Here is a 21,972-nt window from a genome sequence, read left to right as displayed (position 1 = left end):
TCTTATCGTAAGCCACACATGCATTCATTGTGTCAAGCACATTTGCAGGGATGCTAATATCATCGGTTTCAAAACATTTTCTTTATACTTGACCCTGTTTATATACAATGAGAGGGAAACCAATCCATGTACTTATATCTATATGTTAAGAATTAAGGTTGCCGATGGACATGGGGCCTAGATTCAAGTACTACCTCAACAAAAGTCACTTGGTCCTAATTATCTGCATTCTGTGATGCTCACCTTCCCGATACCATAACGTAAGATGAAATGTGGGCATAAGCAAAGGTGGGGAAAGCTGCCTGTCTATGAAAAGATATAGCATTTAGGTGTTAAGGGCTTAAAGTTAAATAAGCAGCCATCTAGCTGAAGTGGTTTTCTTGATTTGACTGTTATTGATAACTTATTGAAAATGAAATGTTCTGACTGAAGCCCTTACCTAAAAGACATTTTGTGGGAGTTCATTATCAGCAGGCAAAAGCAAAGCTGGGGCCATGAAGCTGAAGACTTGAATCAGATGCAGGAGAATGCAAATATAACCTCAGACACATTCCACTTGAATGTCAAGAGCATCTCAACAACAGATGTGATCAAGTGAATACGATCGACAGAAAACTGGACCAGCTATAGCATGACATCAATAGTATCATGTATGAAAGAAAAATCCTTCACAAAACAGAAAAGAATGAATGACCTAGCTGGACGCAAAGGAGACTCTGAATCCTGACATTGGTAGAAGCATCGCTAAAGCCAATGGAAGAAACCATCAAGAGCTGAGCATAACATGTAAAACAGAAGACAAATTACACTATTATAGTGAGATATGCTGCTCAAGGTGAAAATCACCAGTGACAATAGGAGGTCAAAGAGGTGGTAAGAGGAGGCCATTCCGTGCATGTAACAGATAAAGGAGAGGTGGGAAGGAGCTGAGACCCAGTTAAAGCTTTGTCTTACATAAAAGCAGGAAAAATAAAGGCAGAGCCAATTAAATACAGATTCGTTTGGGGTTTCCTCCTTTCGACAGAGAAACTAAACATAAATAGTCATTTCTGCCAAGATCTTTGTTAATAGCTTTGGAATAAAAAAGGGACTTTTTTTATCCATCACGTCATCATTGAGGAGGACAAAAGACTAAGCTTTCGCTCATTTACATGTCTTAGTTTACAGGAGACTTCCCTTAAGTCTACACTCTCATTCTGCCCCTGTGCTTCAGCATCATTTACCTGTCTTTCCCAGAGCAATCTGTTCCACCTTGCTTCCAGGACACCGTGAGATTCCGAGCTACTGATCTTCCCCGTGTCCTTTCAAGTTCAACATGAGTATTTGGTGGTCAGAAAATGAGTGTTGGTTCTCAAGAAGGCAGTGGGACTATTCCCTGCATTAGGACAGACTCGGGAGCATTCGCAGGCACTGGTTATGCAATGGGCTGCTGTGACCTGCATGGTCAGCAGTTTGAAACCACCAGCAGCTTCGCAGGAAAAACACTGGGCTTTCTTGTCCCATGAAGAGTTATCGCACCAGCAATTCTAAGGGGTTGCTGAAAGTCAGCAGTGACTCCATGGCAGTGTGCTTCAGTCTGAGAGGCTGTCAGAAAGTGCTCGACATGTAAGGTCAAACACAATGCAGACAGAGCTGAAGAACCTTCCTTAGAATTTTTTAAGCGCAAGGAACTGAAGAAGACCACAAGTGCTAGAAGCAAAACAAAACAAGACAGAACAGAACGAATCGAAAGTGCAAATTTCACAATCAAAATTCTATGGTTCCCAATTTTGAAAGATGCTGTTTTGGTTAGGAGCATTTGTGTCATTCCAGATGCACAGAAATCCTATAACCTACGAAGGAAGCACTGTTCTGTCCTGTCCTCCCAAGCCACCACTGTGAAACAAACTGCCACACAAATATTCGATGAAAAATGCAGGGGCCACAAAAACAAGATGAAGGAACACACAGAGTGGGTTTCCTAAAAGAAGGAGACAGTCAACCATGACAAGAAGTAGCGTATGAAACAGGGATTCTAGGACAAGACCCTTTCCCTCTGTCCATCCATGGATCTGGTCTCCCACGGAGAGGCCGCTGTGTTCTCCCATCTCCTTACACCAGCCCTCCAAGATCTGTGTCCCTCCCCATCAGCTCCTCGCAACCATTCAGGTAGTTTTCATGTAACTCTCATTCAACTCACAGTTGCAGACGCTGACAAGGCTCCAATTTCAGTCTTGGCCACGGTCCTTGTTGAAGTAGATCCGGTGCATGAAGAATCCAAGAAGGCAGGTCGAACGGCAGACTTCTTCGTCAAGAATGTTGAGCCTGAAAACTTCCAGAGAAGCCAGGAAAATGTTGGCAAGGTTCCGTCTCAAGTCCAGACACCTTCAGGTCAGGTGAAGGGTCCAGGTGCAGAACAAAGCTACAGAGCATTCAGAGAGTCCTTTTAAAGGATAAGACCACACCCACCAGGAAGCTATTGCTTCCCCCTCATTGGCTGTTGACAGTAGGTCTCATCATGGAAGTGATGGCATTTCGTGAGATCTCATCAGCCGGGCTGATGCCATCAGAACGGACCAACTCCTGAGAATCCAGACCCAGCCCTGTTCACACAAGTCCTCGGCCATCAGCCCTTATGCACGGGGAGGGAGAGGACACAGAAGATGGTGAGGGTTGTGTTGGAGGGTGAAAAAGGATTAAGTGGGTGTTTATAGAAATAGCTTTATTGGCCCGTTTCTCATACATGCAATATAGTTTTGTCATTATGGGTGCTCCTCTTTGTAGTGCATTTCCTGAAGCACAAACTTTCGTCCACTGTAGCTCATCCGACTTATGAACAAACTTATGAAAAGGAGTAGAAATGCCTCCTTGGCTTCCTACTGACTGTCAATCTCTCCAGGAGTAGATGGCTTCATTAAAGCACATGGACTGGCTGACAGATTTGAACCAGTGACCTGGTGGTGTGCTGACCAATGTTTGAAGGACTGACCTCTGCCGAAGGATCCCACACACTGTCTTAAATCTCAAGTGCTCTCAGAATACAAGCATCAACCTAAGAGTTTCCATGACTGTAACTCTGTGTGGGAGTAGAAAGCCCCATCTTTCTCCCATATATAAAGTGTCTTGTCTGCTTTTGCCCCATGGGATGCTTTCCACTTTCTCTCAAGGGCTGTATGAGCTTTGTTGGTAAACAATGCTGCGTGTCTTTGAGGTGGAAGACTCTCATCTTTCTCCATTGTAGAAGCTAGTGGTTTTGGAAGCCTCCAACTATTGATTAATAGACAAGCACAGCCCACCACCTAGGCACAACTCCAAAACTGACATCCTTCCGTGCCCATTTCTGTTAGGTCGAGGGAACAGAGCCCAAAATTGAATGCACATTTTTAATAGTGTTGCTCCAGGAGAAGTAAATACCACAAGAGGATAGCTTTACAAAGAGACATTTATTTTATCTTAGGAAAAATATGTTAGTGTCAGAAGCTTAGACATGGATATGAAAGATTGGATGTTGATTGTCTTGTACTGGGATGGACTGGTAACTTTCAGCATCTGTGTGCATTCCATGGGGATTCCATGAGTGTTGGCATCCAGGTTCTTCTGAATCTATAATGTTCCCCTGCAGGGACCCTGGGTTCCAAGGACATGCTCTGCTCCTGTCTGTTGGCCTCTCTTTTCATATCTTGTTAATGAGAGATGTGAAGCCAGCAAGGAATGACTGGGCTAAGGGCGTAAAGGTCAGATGCTTCCTGTAATCTTCAACCCCAATCACCACATTGTTAGAGCAAAGATAGCCTAATCCTCTTGAACCTAATTCCAAATAATATCATTTGCATGAGGGTTTTCCACGTGGTACAGTAAACCAGAAGCATAAGTGAGGATTAGTAAGGAAGGCAACCACATTAGCTTTCTACATGCATGATGATTTGATCCCAACTTCCCTTACTGGGAGAAAATCTTAAAGTGAGGAATCTGTAGGCTGGCAGGGTCATCTTGAGATCCTCCATTGCATCTAAAAGAGTATCCTAAGACAGAGAACTTTCCGTGTCCTCATAGCAATCCTGAGGCAAAAGGAGCCCCAGAAGGGAGAACTTACACAGAGCTTGTGTGCTGAAGCAGGTCCTGCAGGACCGCCATGGAGACTGGGTTTCCACCCAACTCTAAGATGGTGAGCGCGGAGTACTGGCACAGAGCAGGCTGCAAGGCAGTGAGCTCAGAGTTATCGATGTCACAGTCAGCTAAATTCAGGTGGTTCACGGTGTCTGAGACCCTCTCTAGCAGACTTGGGAGGAATTCATGTCTTAAGGAATCCCTGAACATACCACTCATATGCGGGGACCTTAGTTGGCTGGTTCGGGGACAAAAGCACAGGCTGTCAGGCCAGAGTCCAAAGTAATGCAGTGCTTTTAAAGAGAGAAACTGCGAATGTGTAGGCCAACAACTGAGCAGCTGATAGACGTGGTCATTGAGGAAGAAGACTGATTCCAGAACGAGGTGTTGGAGTAATGCAGACTGAGGATATGAGAGGCCAGTTTTGCAAGACACTTCTCCACTTTGTCCATGGTACATGACACCAGGGGATCTGGACTTATGTGGGACTTACGTGGGAAACATGGAGTGTGCTCTGGTGACACATCTGGGACAGGTAAGCAGTAAACCAGTTGAGCCTCTGCAGGTCCCATCTGCAGTGGATTCCCACCTCCTGCACAGAATCCATCTGTACCCCATTTAAGATCTCCTCAATAATCAGAAGCTGTGACAGATCTCCTTCAAACGCTAACTCCTGACAGCAGAGGGGTGGCAGGGTCTTTCCACAGTTGACTCTTGTAATGATAATAGTGAGCAATTCATCTGGTACTGATTCAAGAAGGCAAATGCTTTTGAGCAAATACATAGAGGCCAAACACTGAGGCTTCTCTCCTGCTACGGGATCCTTCCCTTTGAGAGTCACAGTCCTGGGCTGCGTTGTTACTGGACGCAATGGATTGGGTTTCAGACCACACTCTCCAAAACTTGGTGTCAGTGTTCAGGCATATATCCACAACTCAGAGTTCACATCCCCTGCGTGGAATCATCTGGGAAGCAGGATATCAAAATATCCTGTTGAGAATGCCAAGACTTCATGAGAGCCCCTAGCGGGAGCAGGATAAAAAGCCAAGACACTACCGTGGCCTTCGCTGCGTGTCTGTGTCCACCGACCACTGCTGCATGACAGTGGTGGGAAGAGTTCGTGAGTAGCGACTCCAGGACGGCCATGGCTGAGGCCTCATCCTGCCACACACTCTGGATGCCCAGGTCCAGGAGCCTGGGTGGGTTCCTGCTGCTTCTGCTGATCAATCTGCTCCAAGAGCAATCCTGACTTGTGAATGGTACGAGACGTCTGCTCAAACTTCTGGGAGAGCTACACTGGTTGTCCTTGCCCTCCAAAACTGGATCATGGCACCCAGAGCTCCTCAGAAGGGAGCTTTCTGGCTTTGTTACTCCTCTTATCAACTCACAGTGGGAGAGACTCGCAAGACCCATGTGAGGCTTACATTTCAGTCTAGATACTTCCTCTGTCTATGTTGATCCTAAGGTGTTGGAATCCAATATGGGCAGACAGATGGTGGACAGTGACCTCAGCAGCTGGTGAGGTGGATAAATCAAAGATCAGTAGGAAATGTGGTCATTGCACATTGAATCGAACCATCCCAAGGCTTACTCTACAGGAAAGGCAAACTCAAGAGGCATAATGGTGCATTCAACAAATGGAAACATGGAGATCTGTATTGAACTACAATGCTCTCTGTGATGGATATCTATGGGAGTACAAGAAAGTCTTGTCAATACAATGATGAGTAAAATTTCCTCACGATTCACTAATGAAGAAGCTGAAGTAGTTTTCCAATCACTTCAGTATGAAATTGACCCATCATGTAGTCAAGAGGCATAGATAATTATTGGTAATTGGAGTGAGAAATTAGGAAACAATGAGGTAGGGGAAACAGTTGGAAAATATGGTCTTGGTGATAGAAGGATTCGGGAAATCACAAGGTAAAATTTGCAAGTATACTTTAGACAAACATTAGCCACATTAAGGCCATCTTGTTGACTGATGGATAACCTGCCTCCTTCCCCCAACCCCCATGTCAGCAAGTCCCAGTAGTCATTTATTTTTATTTATTTTTAAATATGCTCCTATGTAATCAAAATCAGAACATTTTAATTAATATCCTTGTTCCCTTTAATGTTTTCACCATGATGGTACAATTTTTATTTTATTAACCAGGATGTTGTTATCAATGCTATACCCTGCAACATTCACTAACTCTAAAGAATAACAGCATTAATTTTGCTGGCTGATTTGTTGCAGTTGGTGCCTTGTGTACTCTTGCTGGGTGGTCTGCAGGCCAGCAGCACCATGTAAGGCCATAGCCAGCCCACCAGGGGGATGGTGCCCCTGATTTAGTGGATCTGCTTGTGGTTGAAGAGTAGCCCGTCTGCCACAAAAGGGAAGCCTGTGGCCAGAACCTCACACAGCCTCTTGGGGAGCACTCGAAGTTCCGGAGTCCCACAAATTTAAAAGGATTGAGCTTTGTTTGCTCTCCCAGGTCGCCTTCCTCGGCTAACTACACATGCATCCAGTAGAACCAGAAATCAGTGGGGCAGTCATAAACGGGAATGTCCCTGACAGTACATCAGGTCCAGAAAGTAGTAGGTCTGGTGCGCCTCGCTGTGAATGCACTCCACAATGGTGTCGTCGGTAGCTGTCCATGAGCTCTGCCTGCTGCCTCCCGGCAGGAGGGAAGGAAACCTGTCCACGCAGTAACCGTTCTTGGTGTAGGCGCTGGTGCAACCCCTGGAGGCCACGATGAGCGCTCTTTTTCCAATGGGGCACAAGACCGCAATCCACTCCTGCCCCAAGTCCGCGGGGATATCAATCAGCCACTCAGAGATCATCAACTGATTGGCATAGCGCTTGGGGAGTTTCTCGTCAATATCAACATCCATGTCTTCATCATCTTTCCTGTGTTCCTCCTCCTCACTCTCCACTCTAGTCCAGTCATCTTCAGCCAGCATTCTGGTGTGGTTCACAGAGGCCAGTCGCTTGCATTTCTGAAGTTCCAATAACGACGGTGCAGCTCATCCTGCTGCAAGGAACTGCACTTGGGCTTGTACTGGGACAGGCGTGGGTGTGAGGCTGCACGGCCGTTCAAATCTCAGGACACAGAGAATCTGCTAGCCAGGGCTGGACTCAGCTCTTCCATCTTTCCAGCAACCTTTATGGACCAAATGGCAGGTATGCACGACTGACTTCTGCCTGTGCAATCTTCAGAAATCAAATCCACTACAGAAGTTGGACAAGTGTTTCAGTACAAAAGAGACCCTAACACCAAAGATAAGTTGGGGACAAACTGCCTTCATTTATGAAAGACACAAAGACTCAGACACATTAGGGATGCCAATCCATGAAGTCTTGGTTCTTCAGACCATTCAAAGACAGGATTTTACTTCACTACGTCCTGGAATACTGGAAGCTGTACAAATTCATGAGTAATTGTAAGACCATTAATCACAATAAGAGGGGAATTATGGAAGCCAGAGGAGGACCAAGATTGGGACACATAGTTTATGTTCTAAAGAGTTTAGAAGATTGTTGATTTCAAATGAGGCATCTGAGCAAGGTAGGACTCCTGATTATGCAACCGACAGTCCTGTCCATCAAGGACAGGCCCAGGGAGCCCTAAAACACTGCTTCTCCCTGGACCATCTTTAGAAGCATGCAAGTAATGCAATTTCCAATGCACCCTACCAGAGGGCAAGATGAACAACTTCATTGTTACATGATCTCAAGACATTTCCGGAAGTGGTTTTTGATTTGGGGTTTTTGTTTTGTTTTGTTTTGTTTTGGGCAGTGGAAAGTTATGTGTAACATCCAAAAAACTTAGTGCTGAGACTTAAGCCCTAACTTAAGAGATTTTGGAGGAGGTCATTATGTGCAGTCAAAAATGAAGCTGGGGCCATGAAGCTGAAGAAATGAATCAACTACGTGAGAGCACAAATATAACCTGAGATCCATCCCACATGAATGTCAAAGCCATCTCAAGAACAGATAGGATTGAGTAAACACTAGCAACAGGAAACTGGACCAGCTGTTTGATGACATCAATAACATCTTGTATGAAGAAAGAAAAGTCCTCCACAAGACACAAAAGGTAGAATGACCAAAGTGGACATCTAAGAGACTCTGAATCCTGCCATTGGTAGAAATGTAACTAAAGCAAATGGAAGAAATGATGAAAGAATGCTGAACAGAACATTTCAAAGAGCAACTTCAGGAGAAAAATTAAAATATTAACATGAAACATGATGCCCAAGGGGGAAATCCTTCAAGTTATAATAGTGAGAACATCGAGAATGTCATTCGGTAGATGTGGCACAGAAAAGAGAGGTGGGAATAGGCTCACACCCCAAGAAAGCTTGGCCTGACTTTATCCAAAGAAGCATAGTCAGACAGGCATTTTCTGCACAGCTTTCAGTTAATAGCTTTGTAATCAAGAGGGTCTTATTCATCCACCAGGTGAAAATTGACCACAGAAGACTAAGCTATCTCTGGTTTACATGTCTAGGACATGATTCTCTACCCTCCTTAAATTTTCTGCTTTTAGGGTTTGTGGTGGGGTTCTGAGAGGGTTGAATAGCAAGGCTTCAACTTACTCTTCAGACACATGAGAGTTTCGGCAGCATTGCTGTGGGTCCACAAAAAAGACAGCCACTGAAACGCCTTGATAATTTAGAAGAGTTGTTATTCAGTTGTCACCCGACATCGAGAATCTAAAAACAATTCTAGGATTGAAGTCTTGAGTGGATATTTAAGTCCATCATTAAAAGCAAACACTCACTTAGAAGCTGTCTATAATTATTAAGCAAGCACAAGGTTTGCACTAAAGTGCATGCTCTCAAACAAAGAGTAAAAGGAGCTTCTTGCCACTGTCCATGCAGATGAATGGAAACCACACAGGACAGAGTAAACCACCCCTATGGGATTCCACGACTGTAATTCTGAATGGGAGAAGAAAGCCCCATCATTCTCCGCTATTTAAAATACAGGTATCACTGAATGGGCCATTCCATTTCACCTCAGTGGACGGGATCACCTACTTGGGGACCACTATTAAATGTCTTTATGGGAGCAGGTTCTCATCACTCTGAACTGGAAACAGCGGTGGTTCTGAAAACTCCAACAGTTGATTAATAGATGAATAACTCCACACTGGAGCCCATCCCCCAAACTGACACCCTTCTTTACCTGCCACACTACAGAGAATCATGATCTCAGCAAGATGATACATTTAAAAAGAGGACCTGATGCAAAGGGCTTAAGTGGAGAGCAAATGCTTTGAGAATGATTGGGGCAGGGAACGTGCGGATGTGCTTTATACAATTGATGTATGTATATGTATGGATTGTGATAAGAGTTGTATGAGCCCCTAATAAAATGTGGGGGAATAAAAGAAAATGATTACGGCAAAGAATGTACAGATGTGCTTTATACAATTGATGTATGTATATATATGGATTGTGATAAGAGTTGTATGAGCCCCTAATAAAATGTATTTTAAAAAGATGATACATTTAATGAACCATTGCACAAAAGCAAGCTATTAAGATGCATCAAGTCCCTGAATAGGTACTGAGGTGTGAAGGAGATAGAGGGTAAACACAACACCCTGATTAGACTGGGTAGAGCAAATATATTTATATATTCATAATGCAATATTGAATGCACTCAATTCACATAGGCCTCAAAGAAAGACAAGTTTGGAATGCCACACCTCAACCTCTAGGACCTTCCCCACTCAGCACCTTTGAACTATTTAGATTTCATGTTACTCCCTATTTCAAATCACCATTGGAAAGGTTAAAAAGGCTCAGACTTTAATCTTGACTCTTATCTTTGATCAAGTATTTCCAGTGGGTGATGAATCCAAGATGGCAGGTCAAAGGACAAACTTCTTCCCAAGGGTGTTGAGACCAACAATTTCCATAGATACAGAGATAATGGCAGGATTCTCTCTCAAGTCTCCAAACCTTCAGGACAGAGGAAGGGTCCAGGTCCAGAACAAAGCTAGAGAGCTTTCAGAGTCATTTTAATTCATAAAACCACACCCACAAGATAGCTAGCTTCCCCATCATTGGCTGTTCACAGCAGGTCTCAGCAGGGAAGTGATGGTATTTTTGGTCATTTTATCCACCAGGCTGATGCCATCCTAACAGAACACACCCTTAGCCTCCAGACCCAACCCTGTTGAGATAAATTGTCAGCCATCAAACCTCACCCACTGTGACTGATAGAACATAGAACATTTTGAGGAGGTGTGTTAGCAGATGAGAGTGGATTAAGTAATTGGTTACAGAAATGGCTCTAGTCCACAGATTGTCCCATATGCAAAATAGTACCCTTATGGATATTCATTTGTGTAACTCATTTCCCATAGCACAAACACACTTGTACTCTGTCTCTTCCAACATAGAGCCAACTTATGGGAAAGAGTAAAAGTGCCTCCTTGGCTGCCTACAGACAGTTGATCTCTCCAGGGGTAGATGACCTCATCAAGCCCCACAGATTGCCTGGTAGGTTTGAATGAGTACCCTGGTGGCAATCGCCCCAATGCTTTACCAAGCATGCCACATCAATTGCATTTATCTGGAGCACTGCAGGGATGATTGGATCACATTGGGCATGTTTAAAGGACTGACCTCTGGAGAAGGGCACAGTATATTCTCTTCTCAACGGCTCTTATGTCAGAAGCATTACCAATTATGGTTTATAAAACAAGGAAACATCATTGTCTTACTGTTTAGGTAGGTGGAATCCAACTTCAGGACCTCACCTGAAAGATAAGGTTCTCTCCCCGTGGGTTCTGAGGTACCTTCCTTATAACCTTGCAACATCTGTGGGACGCTAGATCCTGGCCAGACTTTGTCTCCCATCTGCATCAGGAAGTGCTTCAAGTTTGGCTGCCTTCCAGCTAGTTGGGTTGCATCATTTGCATTTGGCAGGATGTGTGCTTGTTCTTCCAATCCTAAACTTCGACTCCAAACAGAGATGCTTACATACCTTCCACACTAATGAGAGTCGTGACATCAGCAAGTTGACACAGATCTTGTACCCTTGCACATAGACAAGTTATAAAGACGTATCAAGGACCCTCAATAGGTATGGAGGTGTGAAAGATGTAGGGCAGTGGTTCTCAACCGTCCTAATGCGCGACCCTTTAATAGAGTTCCTCAAGTTGTGGTGACGAGCCCAACCATAAGATTATTTCCCTTGCTACTTGATAACTGTCATTTTGCTATTGATATGAATCGGACAACCTTTACAAAAGGATCCTTTGAGACCCCCAAAGGGGTCAAGACACACAGGTTGAAAACCTATGAATTCTAGAAGGTAAGCAATACACTCTAATTTTTTGTACTGTTTCTATTGAGCAGAGCAAGTAAATACATAGGTGCATAATGCAACATAGAACACATTCACTTCACCCAAAAAGTAAACATGCTCGTGTTGTGTTTCACAGGCCCATTATACAAGAAATAATTGCAATACATGTAAGGTTTTCACAAACATAAACCCATTCTTTCCTAATATCCCTTGTAGAAGGATAAACGTAGGGGACTCCCTGTAGGAGATGACTGTATCTCTTTGTCACCATTGTACATTTGGAGTCCTGGCTCTCCACCTCCTATGTGATGAGCCCAAAATGTGTCCAGACAGTCTGAGACTTCTCACATGAACCATCTGGTACAAACAAGAGGCAAATCAGTGCAGGCTGAGCAGTTCCAGCTGCAAAACACTGCCACACTGTGGACACAGTCTTGTTGCACCCGTTTGAAGATATCCTCAAAAAGAGCAAGTTAAGGCCAAGCGTCAACAGACTCTGGCTGCCTCCAATGCAGAAACTGTGCATGATAACAAAGTATGGATAGCCATGAGAAGGGGCATTCCGAAATACTTCGTCGTTGAATGGTTAAGTGGATCAAGAGAAAGTTGTGCAACATAACAAGGAAACAGTGCTCAATTTCTATTGAGGAAGGGTATGCCAAACGGACAAGTATATATACTTTTATTTGTGTTTTTAATATTATAACATAATATTATCTATATATAAAGTATAACCAGATTGCTCCTTACAGATGTGGATGATGGGACGTCAAGCTACATATTTTGGACCTGTTTTGTGGAGAGATCAGTTCCTGGAAAAGGACAGAGAGACAAAAGCAGGCCATTGACGTGATGGATTCACAGAGTAGCTGCAACGAAGGCCTCACACTTACACACGGTTGTGAGGATGGCGCAGAGTGTGCAGTCTTTCCCTCTCTCCTGCGCGGGTCCCTGTGCCTCGGAGCCGACTGAATGACGCTGAAAAAAACAATGTCTGCCATAATCGAATTCACGTGGTTTCCTGTGAGATAACAGGACTGTTCACATCACGCTCCTTTTTTCAGCGGGAAATCTTGGGATGGGAAAGGCTAGATTAGCTGCTTCCTTGTCTTCTGATCCCAAGGAATTCAGTCGGGTGTGGTTAATCTGCAGATGATTTCAGTCTTTCTTTCTTTCTTTTCTCTTAAAGTGTCGTCCAGACTGTGTGCTCAGGATCTAGGCTCTAACAAAGATAAGATGTTGGAGAAGATTCTTATCAACAGTCAAACTTTTTTAGCATTATTGGTTTTACCAGTTTCATTTTCACTGCATCGAAAATGTGATACGATTCAATAAGATCAAGGAAGAGCTGTACCTCTGCCTTCAAATTCAATTCTAGAACATTTTCTCCAGACACTGTAGTAGTAGCTCGTGTACTTTTCTTGTTGGTTTCTCCAAATGAAATAATTATATACAAAACAGAACAGTCCCATTCTACAACTTCAGCGCCAGGCCCCTGGGTCACAGAATATGGGAGGTGGGGCACCAAGTCCTGCTGCTTGCTACGTCCCAGTTATGGGAGCTCTGGCCCGGCTAGCATGGTTGGACTTGTAGTGGAGGCTCAGGGATGGGCCTCTGGCGCGACTGTCCTCAATCTCGGGATAGCTGCCTACCCGCTCCAAGCAGGGATGGGAATTGGCCCCCTCAGGCCCAGTGGTAGACTGCTATCCTCACTGGTCCTTGTTAAAACTACCAGGCCAGGCAGCTGAGACCTTGTGCTGTCCAGACTCCCTAGACTCAGCTCATAGCTCTCTTACCTCTTGGCATTTGGCAGCTGGTTCAGGATGGCGGGAGGACCGGGCCCGGTGACTGCCCCTAGTCGATGCTTCTTTACTTCCTCCATCAGGGCCGCCACCTCCTTCTGGTCTCCCTCCTGCTTCTGCCTCTGCTGCTCCTCTGTCAGGCGGTGCTGCTGCATCACGACCTTGAAATCCACGTGGGCCTGCCGCTGGTCCAGCCGCTGCAGGATCTCCCGCACCTCCATCTCCAATTGGGAGTCCTCGGTGCGCCTCCCCATCACCTTCACGGGGTGCTCCGGCTCCTTTGGCACCCTCTCTTCCTGATGCGTCTCAGCCTGCAAGTTACACGAGGCTCCAGCTGCAGGGCGTCGTCTGTGCTCTCGGGGTCTGTCTTGAAGGTCAACTCCTCCCCACAGTGCTTGCACTTGATGTAGAAGCAGGAGATCGTCAGGCCAGCGTAGTCCTCATGGTTCACCGTCTCTTTGCGCGCACTGACCTTCGTGCCCTTGTAGACATACTCTCCGCACGTCTTACATTTCATGTGGAAGGGGATCCTCAGTTGCACCTTATACAGCTGGTACTTGGGCATCATGAGCTTGGGGATCTTCTTGGGGTGCAAGTCTGGTCGGCAGTATTTGCTCAAAACTCTTCACTCCTGACAATTCAGCCTCTTTCTCTGCTCACAAGCACTGGAGAACTCGGTAGGCTCGGGTTTTATTCCCAATTCCACAATGCCCAGAGTACTTCCGGTGACGCACTTCCGGTGACGCACTTCCGGTGACGCAGAGGCGTTGACATATTCATTTTTTCAACTGCTTTATGTGGATTTAGGAATTCCCCGCTGAGATGGATGATGAATGGTGTAGGATGCAACAATTGGGGGGTGGGGTTCCGCAGGAAGATATGGGTGATCGTGCTCTGCATCGAAGAAGGTATAATACTTCATGTCCGAGTTATCTATGGAACTAGGTTTTGAAGGATAAGTAGGAGTTTTCCAAGTTAGGGAGGACAAAGATATTTGGACCACAGTAACAAAAATCTAGAGATGATTAACCAGCAAGTGTTTCTTCCATTACGCACTGCCTGAGTTCTCTCTCTGTGATCGGAAGCTATTTGCTGAACTGTGGGGGCTTCTGTGTGTCTATGATTCTGGAAGCTATGTCACCAGCATTTGAAAATACAGCGATGAATTCCAAGTGAACGGGTTTTAGCTGAACTTAGAGGCTAAGAACAGACAAGAAGGCAGGAGGAAATGGTCCCCTGCTGAGGGATTAGACACTGAAGAGTAGCAGACATTTGTCTGATATAGAGCCACGGATACGATGAGATGCTGCCACTGAAAAGTAGCTGAAGTGTGACTGGGGTGCGGTTGACGCTAATGAGGAGGATCGAGCACTTTGCTGGGCTTTCAATTACTGATGGTCCTGGACTCCGCAGGAGGAGAATCACCTCAAGGGATACTGAGTGGTGTTCAATCAGGAAAGGTGATCATTATCCTATTCAGAATCTGAATTCTGCTCAAATGTGCAATAAAGTTGATTACATGAGGAGCAATGTGGCCTGAGGATTGGGAGAAGACACACTATAAACCTATGAAATGGAGACCATACAAGCCAGCTCGATGGAAAAAGAAGAATCGCTTGCAGTACTTTCTGAGGCAGATTAAATTGTGCAGCTTTCAGTACGGAGGATAATTCATGAAGAAAGCAAAAATTCACATAACTAGAGCAGGAAGAGGATGACACACAGGGGAAAGATTAAGTTATCCAGAGTCCCAATTCACAGAAATCTACAGTCAATGCTCAGAGACGCAACTGTTAAGAAATAGGGTGATCTACTGCATTGTTCTCTAGGCTACCTACCCACCACTACTCTCTGTCCACCTGTCGTCTCTATCACTTGCTACACCTCCATCCCCTGTATTCATCAGTTTCCATCGCTCTTGTTCGGTGCTACGTAATCCTTTCTCAGTCATACGGAGCAATGGACAACAGAAGGAAGCACTGGCTAGTCCTGCACCACCGTCAATGTGTTCTGAAGTTCAGTTCATTGTTTCATGCCATGTGGCAGCCTATCTTGTTGATGGTCTTCTTATCCACTGCCCCTCTACTTTACCAAGCATGGTGTCTTTTTCCAGGGATTTCTCTCTGCAGATAACTTCGCAACAGAATGTAATACACAGTATCTTCATTGCTGCCCCTAAGGAATATTCTCTTTGTCCTTCTTCCAAGTGAGATTTGTTGATTGGCCAACCACACTACTTTTGATATTCTGGCCATCACGGTAATTTATGTGCATGCATATTTCCTTGGTTTACCATATTCGATGTTCAACTTACCACCACTAGCTTTTCTACACTCTCTGCATCTCTCCATCTCTAACGCTACATAATAGCACCAAACACATCAAAAGGGCAGAGATGAATTAGGTTCAAATATGCCTTTCTTTCAGTGGTTTATATTTGTCTAATCCATGTCAAACGTAGTTTACAAAGGGAGAGGACAAGTACTTTTGTATAGAATATGCAGACACAGCCTCACGCAAAGGGGTCCTGGGAGGAGGAATTTCCTGGGAGCACAGCTCTGACCCCAGTGGCAGTTCTTGGCAGGAAGCTGGACAGCCAAGCACTCCCGCATCCAGGAATACTGCCAGCCCTGGCTTCAGCTCAGTGCCCGTTCCCTGCCCCCAGGTATGAAAGTGAGCCCCATGAGCTAAGACTAAGGACAGGATCATGTCCCAGGGAGCGTGTGCCCATGTCCAGGAGGAGAAATATACACCACTGAACACCTAGCATATGGATTAGGTAGGGGCCCATGCTGGGGATGGGGAGACAGGCGCCCCAAGAGGCCTGCGGGCTGAGCCCCTAGTCAGTCATGAGGGAGACACAGCTTCAGATATTCTTTTAAAAAATAAAAAGAAATAAATCATACAACCAACGGGTTTGGAGGGCTGTCCCATTTATACACCACATTGTAAATATACAGGGTGTATAGTACATGTGCTTCGGTCTGGAGCTTGCATGTCTGTCTGTACATCTGGTCACTCTTGGGGCTGGATCTCAGGAGCCTTTTTAAAAAATCATTCTACTGGGGGCTCTTATACTCTTATAACATTCCATACATCAATTGTACCAGACATATTTCTGTATATGCTGCCTACATCATTTCCCAAACATTTTATACTTGAGCCCTTGGTTTAAGGTCCTCTTATTGCACCTCCCTCCCCCACTCACACCCTCGTGAAGATTTTCCATTTGTCTTCCACAGAAATTATTTACAGAATATACCTTAACAAAATCTTGTTTTCAAATAGAAGGGATTTTGATGGTTATCTCTTATTTTAACAGTCACATGGAGAAGCTGGGGCATTAGTGAAGACAAGGATTAGTGAACGGATTGAAGGAGATAAAAAATAGAAATATTATTAAGTAATCCTTAATGTTACTAACAAAAAGTGTGGAATTAAGTGAATAACAGTAATAAAATGTTAAGTAAATGGAGTGTAGTGATACATATTTCTGAGGGTCATGTGGTTCATTCAAGGCCATTCTGTATATTTAGCTATTGCATGGCTCTCTAGGCCATCTACCCACCTCTTTCTTCTCCTGCCAACTCTGGCGTCTCTATCCACCTCTGTGCCCTCATTGGATTAGGGACCTCACTGACAACATTCTTCCCTTTCACCAGAGTATCACTGCTGAGAGCCTTACCTTTACCCATCTTTGCACTGTAGGAGTAGGGTCTACTCATTTAGGACTATGCCCATTAGACATTACTCCATGTGATTGCTGTCATAGAAACAGCCAAGACCCATCTGTTTGTTTACATTTTACTGTGGCATTCAAATGAACAGCCATCTAAAAGCGGCATCAACTAAGTCCACATGGAAGAAGCACAGCTGTCTGTGAGACGTCCCAAGAGAATGGAGAACAAAATGCAAGTATGGAGAAGGGGGAAAGTATCAGAAATGAGGTTGTGAGCCCCTCTTTGTAGAAGGCATTGGAAGAGAGAGCACCTGACGTCCAGCTGCAGAGCACCTAGTCGGACTCTGCCTCTGGCACATCTCCTCTGGCCACAGTTGAGGGAAGTGAAACGCGTCTCTGTCAGAAGGAGATTGCTGTAAACTTTCCTGTAGTCGATGGGATTGTGGTATTATGGAAGACCTGCTCAGGTGACCTCCCTCTGGACTCCTCAGAAAGTTCTCTCGGTTTTTCCATGAGAGAAATCTTCCCTCTCACTTATTTTAATATTTAAGGTGGTCTTTTCTTTCATACCCTTTATTTATTTGAATTTAGTTGAATGCTTCCACGATGCTTCTGAATGTATCAGTTATCCCTTTCTACCCCAACCTACCCCTTGCCCTCCTTGTGTCCCTACTCTCATTATAGGTCCTGAGGGGTTTATCTGTCCGGGATTCCTTGTGTTTCTAGTTCCTGTCTGTGAATGAGGGGGAGTGCGGAGTGGAGACCCAAAACCCATCTGTAGGCAACTGGACATCCCCTTACAGAATTTTTGCAGGGAGGAAAGGAGCCACTCCGGGTGCAGTGTAGCACTGATGAAACTTACACCTTTCCTCTAATTCTTTAATGATCCCCCGCCCCCTTCCTCACTATCATGATCCCAATTCTACCTTACAAGTCTGACTAGACCAGAGAATGTACACTGGTACAGATAACTGATCACAAGGATCTATATTTAACCCCCTCCAAGGGGGATGGACAAGAAAAAAGTGGGTGAAGGGAAACATCGGACACTTTAATACATGACAAATAATACTACTTCATAAGTGTCCATGAACAAGTGAGTGATGGGGAGGGAGAGGAAAAAATGAGGAGCTGATACCAAGGGCTCAAGTAGAAAGCAAATATTTAGAGAATGGTGATGGCAAGAAATGTACAAATGTGCTCGACACAGTGGATGGTGTATGGATTGTGATAAGAGCTGTATGAGCCCCCAATAAAATTATTTTAAAAAGAAAAAAATAAAGAGTATTTCAGTAAGGTATGGAATACAGGAAATTGTCAAAAATTCAATCCAGGTCAGATGATCCCTTCAGGGCCAGTGGTGAGAGTAGCAATACCTGGAGGTTGGAAGGAAGGTGGGGTAAAAAGGGGGAACCGTTTATAAGGATCTACATATAACCTTCTCCCTGGGGGTTGGACAATACAAAAGTTGGTGAAGGGAACCGTCGGGGAGTGTAAGATATGACAAATTAATAACTATTTATGAATTAAGAAGGGTTCATGAGAGAGGGGGAAGTGGTGAGGAAGGGGGGAAATTAGGAGCTGATATTAAAGGCTCAAATAAAAAGCAAAGGATTTGAGAATGATGATGGCAACAAATGCACAAATGTGCTGGACACAATGGATGTATGGATTGTGATAAGAATTGTATGTACCACCCAAAAATGATTAAAACACTAAGGGGAAACCACAACAGGGTCATGAATGAGACATGCATATTTTATTAGAGATTACAAGATAGGTACTTGTAACCAATGCAGTCAGTGTATATCTGCTAGGGTCTGACTCCTGACCAGGGGTTAGCAAACTTGGGCTTGAGAGCCTTAAGAGTAGCGGTTCTCAACCTGTGGGTCTCGACCCCTTTGGGGGTGGAACGACCCTTTCACAGGGGTCGGTTGCCAAAGGCCATTGGAAAACACATGTTTCCCATGGTCTTAGTAACCTAGACACCACTCCTCTATCCCTCTCCAGATGGGTCCGCCCACATGCATATAAGTTCACATAACAGTACCCGTTGTGAAGACTGTTCCCCATGCGACACCATGCTTCAAGAAAAAATTTCACTTATTTGTCATTAGAAATAAATATTTCACAATTTAGAGTTACATATTGTTTTGTGATTAATCACTATGCTTTAATTATGTGCAACTTGTAACCATGAAAATGCCTCCGGCATATCAGATCATTACATAATGATTCACAAAAAGGGCAAAACTACAGTTATAAAGTAGCAACGAAAATAATTTTACGGGTGGAGGCGACCACCACATGAGAAGCTGAATTAAAGGGTTGACGCACTGGGAAAGTTGAGAACCACTGCTTAAGAGGATCTTTCAGTACATACATGTGTCTCTAAAATAAAATTTTAAATTAACTTATCATAGTTGTATTTGAAGGGTAATATTTTCATCATGGTGATTTCATTTGTTTGTAAGACTAGCTTCAAGACACTGGAATCCTTTTTAAATTGTTGCTCTTCCAGCTCTAAAGTTTGCTAGCCTCTGCTTCCTGACTATGGAAACTTCATTAAGCCCATCAATGACACACCCAGATAAGAGACCCTAAGAGACCACTTTCCCCAAGGCTGCTGGAGAAAGAGGGAAGTAATCCAATTCTGATTCACTTTGCCTAAGGGTGAGATGATCTGCTTCTTTGGACATTGATCCCAAAGGAATTCCTTGAAGCTGAATTAGTGTGGGGACTCTGCACCTACATCTCTGGCTATAACTCTCAATAGCCGGGCACCATCAGCTTTCTTCACCACGTTTTCTTACGCACACGTCTGTCTTCAGTGATATCAACAGTAATTGTAATGACCACAGGACCATTATAATTGGGAATAAACTCCATGACCAGTGAGTTTGGTTTATTTCATATTTTTAATGGCAGACTTTGGCATCTAACGATCTCCTACATGGTCAGCCTAGGTGATAAATAAGCCAGGTGTGACACGATGCAGGGTGGGACACTAAGACCTTGATATCTTCAGAGCACAGATTAGATCCTTGGGAGGGGAGTTTTCTGTGGAGGCAGCTACAGAATTTGTCATTTGACAAGAGACGATCAGTTGTAACAGCCAGCAGAGAGAGAAATTCACGGCAACCGAGAGAGCTGACCTGGATACACGTGCTCCGGTGAACCTGAAAATCCTGCCCACTTCCCGACCCAGTTCCTAGACTCAAGGTAAGTTGATGGGAAGACACATGGCCTCTTCAAGGGAGGTCAGATCCATGGATATTGAACAGCTAAAAAGACCCATCCCCAGACACAATGGCTGCAAAGGTTTTCTCTTGGTACCACTGTTTCTTGGTCATATGCTTTCTGTTGAAATGGTTGATGGTCTAGCTCTCTTTGGTTTGGCCACTTTGTGTCCTTACATCTTCTACTTATGGTCCCTCCATCTTTCTACAGCCACTTTTCGGCCAGCTTGTTGTACCCTGGTCCCTTGTGAGGATGGCACAGGACTGGGCAGTGTTTCCTTTTCTTTGGCAGAGGGTTGCTTTATGGGTCAGGAAGGACACAGTGGCTCATAAAATTAATATTTCAAACTTGTGACCGTGTATTTTTAGTTGTGTTTAATTTTTTTCCCTCCACTTCTATCAGCTAAAGGTCTTCAGTTTGTTCCGCTTAAAGAAATTCTCAGGGGGTTCTTCAGTTTCCCCACAGGGTGAGTGCTTATACCGTACAGGCATTTTGACGATCGTTTTGAAATAAAACCTACTGGCAGGGGGTCAATGCTCACTCAAATAGACCCCGTGTGGATTGCCGACACTGTAGCTGTTTATGGGAGTAGAAAGCTCAGTCTATATCCTGGAAACCTGCTGGTGGTTTCAAACTGCTGACTATGTGAACTAGTAGCCCAACATATAACGATTTCCATGTCAGGGCTCCTCAGTTTTTCCTAAGGCCTGGAATAGTCATACTGCCTTCTTGACAACACCACACTCACTTCCTGACCAGTAAACTCTAGCGTTGAATTTTCAAGGATACAGGTAAAAGCAGTAGCTCTGAATCTCCCTGGTAGTCCTGGAAACAAGTAGGAGCAGATAGCTATGAGAATACAGGTAAATGAATGAAGGTACCTCAAAAATAAAGGGTAGAGACCTAAGAAGGTTCCCCTGTAGTCTAAGACATGTAAATGAGAGAGCTCAGTCTTTTGTCCTCAATTCTGACCTGATGGATGCAAAAAGTGCCCTCTTGATTACAAAGCTATTAGCAAAGATCTTGGCAGAAGTGTCTGTTTATGTTTAGTTTGTTGAAAAGAAGAAACCACAAACAGATATGTCTGTAATTGGCTTTGCCTACATTTTCCTTTGGCCTATGTCAGGCAAAGCTTTGTTGGGGTATCTGCCCTTTTCCACCTCTGTTTTCTGTAGTACATGTATGGATTCAAATTCCCTTTGTCCTCATTTTATCGATTTGATTATTTTCCCCTTGGACAGCAAGCTTTTGCCATGCTCCTTTGTCTTCTTAAGTTGCCCTTTGAAATGTTATGCTCAGTCTTGCTCCTTCATCATTTCTCGCTTTTCCTTTAACGACGTCCCCACCAATGGCAGACTCTGAGTCTCTGATTTCCACCTTCATCGTTCTGTTCTGTCTGGTGAATGATTTTGCTTTCTTCATGCATGATGTTAGTGATGGCATCCTACAGCCAGCCCAGGTCCCTGTCACTAGTGATCAATTAGTCAAATCTGCTCGTGAGATGGTTTGGACATTCATGTGTGATGCGTGTAAGGTTATATTTTGCTGAAGTTGCATGTCAAGGTTGTGGGCCAGAATTCTCACAGGTATTTCTGTTATGTTGTGGGCATTCCCTCTAATTCCATCCCTACTGTGATGAGATCTGTTGTGATAAGACAACCATGGAGAGGTAGTATCTGTGAGGCTGTGACTCACAAAGCTCTCGGACCCTTGGCTGGATCTCCAGATCTCTGGAACTGAGAGAGTAAATGGTCTTATTGCCTGTTTATCTTGGATTTCTCAGCTTGCACGGCTTCCGCAGCTTTCAAGGAAGCAGCCTGCTACTCACCTGCCCATCTTGGATTCATCAA

At 44.5% G+C, this 21,972-nt stretch overlaps 1 pseudogene; it reads right to left on the bottom strand.

The window, feature by feature from the left end:
- Positions 1–6,285: 6,285 nt before the first annotated feature.
- LOC142434749 (snurportin-1 pseudogene) lies at positions 6,286–7,223 on the bottom strand (annotated as a pseudogene).
- Between the last annotated feature and the right edge of the window lie 14,749 nt (positions 7,224–21,972).

Source organism: Tenrec ecaudatus, chromosome X (genome assembly GCF_050624435.1).
Source record: "Tenrec ecaudatus isolate mTenEca1 chromosome X, mTenEca1.hap1, whole genome shotgun sequence".
Taxonomy (NCBI): Eukaryota; Metazoa; Chordata; class Mammalia; order Afrosoricida; family Tenrecidae; genus Tenrec; species Tenrec ecaudatus.
This window is presented reverse-complemented; position numbering and strand designations above follow the sequence as displayed.